This window comes from Anticarsia gemmatalis, chromosome 9, assembly GCF_050436995.1.
Source record: "Anticarsia gemmatalis isolate Benzon Research Colony breed Stoneville strain chromosome 9, ilAntGemm2 primary, whole genome shotgun sequence".
Taxonomy (NCBI): domain Eukaryota; kingdom Metazoa; phylum Arthropoda; class Insecta; order Lepidoptera; family Erebidae; genus Anticarsia; species Anticarsia gemmatalis.
The window spans coordinates 1,216,898-1,221,915 of NC_134753.1; positions in this window are offsets into that span (position 1 = coordinate 1,216,898).

Below are 5,018 nucleotides of genomic sequence, written 5' to 3' on the forward strand. Positions count from 1 at the left end.
AGGGTAATTCCCAAGTAAATCAATTAATTACTTTATCTTAGGTATAATATAATCACCTTATCATCTCAACACTACACTTTACCGGTGACTAATACAAACGTATTAACATGACATTTGACATTTCATACAATAACACGACCTTTGACTATACGACTATAGTTAGTATTGGTCACTCACTTTTGTAAGTTTTGTAATCGCTGAAATCAATACTAAAACCACTATAATTTTATTAACTATACGTTTTTTATAGAAATAAACATAAATTTGAGGCGCTCATAGCCAGTTGCGCTCACCGGACAGTAAACGATCAGTGGGTTAAGCAACGCTTGGCGCGGTCATTCCATAGATGGGTGACCGCATAGTGGTATTTGATCTCCGTGCTTCGGAGAGCAGGTAAAAAGTATGTTTCAGTTGTATCAATTAAGATAACAGTTGTAAAGTCATGTCAAAGGCCTTTTGAGCGGCTTGAAAAACTTTGACACCAGGTTAACCACTAACCATACGATAAAAGAAATAAAAGTAAGTACCTATACATAATATAGTATCAGTTTAGTAATGCCAACGTTTTAATTAAAATTCTTCACACACAATTAGTAGTGTAACAAATGGGCGCCAAATAAGTTGAACGAAATGAACTGCTGTTAAAAATAACTTGTGAACTAAAAATAAAACGTTTGTTACAGCTGAGACTATTTTTATAATGTAATTTAACAATGGGTGATGGGATGACGTAATAATTACACATGTTATTTATTTAAATAATAGTTATTTTCACTGTACTACTTAAGCAGTGCTATTTTTATAAATATATCTTAATGACGACACGATGAAATGATGTACCCCTGGTTTCTGAGGTACATTTAGCGGTAGTTTATCTATTCAATAGAGTTGAAGCTCATACAAAAATTAAAAGTTTGAATAGATAAACTACCGCTAAATGTGCCTCAGAAACCGGCAGTAGAGATGAATAAAATTATTGCACATGGAATTAGTGCAAGTTTATCCAAGTCGCGTAATTATAAATGTGGTAATATGACGCTAAGTGGCCTGGATGTTGTTATCAGATGCCCACTGATTAGATAAGCTACATAATTATGTGTAATACATGACTAACACTGGGAAATAACAAGATGGTTTAGCGAACTAAGACTGGTAAATTCTGCACTCATATACTATTATCTCTATCCCCCCCCCCTTTCCGAGCTAGTGGTAGATTCAGTAATTGTAACGACTATCATAAGTGTCAATATTTGACCTAAATGAATAAATGATTTGATTTTGATTTTGATCAAAAAAGTATTTTGTTTTATATTTCCTTTTATTATATTGAGACGATCAAATATTGGAGCTTCCGACTTTTTATTGTATTTTTGCATTTTTTCACGGCCATATAAAAGTTTACCTTTACAAACATACATACTTTACATAGTTTATGTATCACGGCTGTTATACCCGAATTGACGCAAAGGTGGCTGAAATATAGAAGCTAACCATTTTGCCGTAAACGGGAATAGAAGTCCATTAAGTCCTTATGGGCAGCAGTCGTAAGCAGTTACTTATTCGGAGATTCTCAAAAAATACTTCACGTATAAAATTATCCTGGTAATCTAAATATCGGTCAAAGAGACACAGATCGTCTTACACATATATCAATCATGTGGTTCAAACAAATAAACAAAGACTCGAACAAAGATTGAGCATAATTTCAAAATTCCACGTATTGTAAATTATACTTCGTAATACTGTACACGCATGCGCATGCGCACAAAAACTCAAAATAATTTGAATTTGATTGAAAGTGAAGGCTAACTGCATTTTGATCGAACATAATGTAAGGTGCCGAAGACACTGCAGTACATTCCAATTGAGAACTGGTTGCAAGTCAATAAAACCGGTACTGTTTGCGATTAAATGTCGGGTTTGATTCCCGTGTAGGACAAAGTCTTATATAGTTTGGACTTTTTGTGGAATATTCTCAATAGCTGCTCAGAGTTTGGTATCGTGTCTAGTCTATGTCTTTGTCTCGTGTCTTTATGACAAAAGACTCTTCATCTACTAAGTAAATAAAAAAAACAAATAGATTTTGTTACTAACACTATAACAATATTGGTGCATTTCGCAGGTATAGAAGACAGAATAGGTAATTATATTAAAGTTATGGCACAAAACTAAGAACTATATTTCGAAAATGGTGTTAGACCTTAAATAAAAGGCAATTTAAGTTAGGTGTTTATTACATAAAACTTGTAAAGGAAACAGTGCCTGCTTAAACTCATAACAGGTATGTTTGAAGTGAATTTGTTCAAATACATCATATTTTTCTTACTCTCGCAATGTCACTTCGATTGAAATCAACCTTAATCACGTCCTCAATATTTTCAAGTGAAATGAAAAAAGACCATACAAACGGAAACCAACATAAATATTTAGGTAATACTCAGAATATTGCATTGAAGTTAAAATATGTGCTTTAAGAATTTATCTCTTTATTTATATGAAAAGAACATTTTAAAAAAGCTCTTTTGACACTAATAACTTTATTATGGGATATTTGTATCGTCAGATTAACTTTATTTGAGGAATATTTGTGACTGATGATTGCATGGAATGTCTGTCAAAAGCTTTGAAATGATTGATCAACTATTTTGAGATTAGCAAACCCAGCCCTTAGTAAGTTAGGAGATTGTTACTATTTGCACCAGGACTTTTTATATGTGTAAGAATAATATAATCAGTCGACAACTTCAGAATTGATGTATTACCACTAACTAATTTAAGATGAACCTTTGTCGGTTATATTTTTGTTTGTGAATGTGTCTGGGTTGAGATTTGAACCGTGACTTTTTCATGTGTAAGAAGAATGAGTTAAAAACGTCAAATTAATGTATTACATAATTGATTTAAGATGAACCCTTGTCAGTATTTTAATTTAAAATTGACTGAATTAGGATGGTCTTAAAAAGGAGTAATAACAAGCAGTTTAATAACTAAGTTTCACGACTTTCGAATTAGTGTCTGAGTGCGTATCTAATGTGACAGACAAAATTTCTGGCAAAAAATTATAGAAAGTTACAGAACTTCCTATAATTCTAAAGTTTGAATCATTAAATAATGTTTCCCTTGAGGTATAATCCTGCAAATTATACGATATTTGCTAGAACTTTCTAGTTAGAAAAGCGTTAGGGTACAAGACCCTAAAGTGGGCAGACGCTGAGGTATGAATGAATCGAGACATCGCTATATTTGTAACTTATACATAAAGCATGGGGTAGGGTGAGCGTGCCAGTTCGCGGCTGTTGCATTTTTATTATGATTCATGTTATTATTTGCTGTGCTGTGCTTTTATATTTGTTTTACTATATATGACTTGTGTGTTTTTTAACGACTATAGTAAAGTTCAATCACAGATTCCTATATTATAATTAAGATTGATGAGTCTGTCAATCGCAATATCTTCTTTTTTCTTAATTCGTTTCTAATTTTAAGACCTAATTGTACTTTTTAGTTAGGTCTTCAGGTAACTGTACGATTTTTATAAGAAACTAAAGCAAGCATTTTTATATAAGACAATATTTAAGTAAAAACTTATGCTTAAGTCCATGCGAATAAAACCAGGATAAAAAACGTTTGTAGTACATTAAAACTTTTGCAGATACAATTTGGTAAGAATTTCAATTTTATTGCGTTAATGTTTCCTGTGACTCATTGAAGATGAAGACTTTAACACAAACAAACTTTTCAATTATTGCCTGTTTATGATTAAATTCAGTTCCAGAAGCTTTATTGACTCGTAAAATATAAATTACTGATTTTTAGTACACTTTTTATAGAAGTGTGGAAAAAGACTAAACTTAGTTGTTCAAAATTATTTGGGTCGTTTCGTTTTAGATAATATAACATCGTGTTTGACATGTTACATGTAACAACATGTTTTTTTTAAATATTTGAGTAGATTGCAGTTTCAAGAAAGTTTATTTGTTAGCCTTTATTTCGGTCTTTTAAATTGCTTGACCTGAATTTCAGCACGTTATAAAGTGCATCTACCTTAGGCTATATCATTTTATTTATAAATATAAAATAGTAAAGGTATTTAAAATATATATTATGTAAAGAAAACAATTGACAAAAATATATTGAATACAATTAATTAGTGGGACTAACAAAAACATTCAGATAAAGTAAAAAAATACTCTCCATTTAGTATCAGCAAGTTGTTATTATACGAGATAAATCTGTAAATTATAAACAATATAATATCATAAAGTCTATTTATAATTGAAAAAAACTTAGATTAATTTACGCACGGGTCGTACAAACATAATTAGGAATAATATATTATCTACCGGTCAGCTTAAATGTCAAAGAAACAGATTATAAGGAGAAGAAAACCCCATTACTTTTAGTTTATCAACTCAAATAAAAACAAATACAATAGGTGGTTTATCAGAAGTAAATATTGAAAAGCATGGGCACAATTGTTCCAAAAAGATCTGAGGTCTTAAAAGAACTGAATAATAATATGTAATCCGATTATTTGAAGAAAAAATTGTGTAAAATTTACTTTGTACCTAAGTTGCTGTTGCATTATAAATGCTTGCTTGCTTGCTTATTTAAAAACATTCCATTAGTTTCAAAATACAATACCGGGAATTCCCGTTTATTAACAAAATCAATCACTTCTGCTTTAGGTACAAAAACTATATTAATTTATCTATAAGAAAAACCATAAAATAATATAAAATAAAATAATAACAAATAAAATAATATAAAAGAACCTAACTGATTAGCCAGACCACTCACGTGCAAACCACCCCACTGTTTCGGTTGCTCAGGGGATTAATTTATTAATGAAAAGAAAAAAAATTGTCTGTCTATATTTATATTTACGCAAAATTTCTTGTAAATGAAATAAACAGTTCAGCCGCAAAGCGTACCTAACAGAGTAGACTTTCGCGTTTATAATATTAGTATTACAGCATCTAGGTATAGGCTCGTTCGCCCTACAGATTGGCGGCACG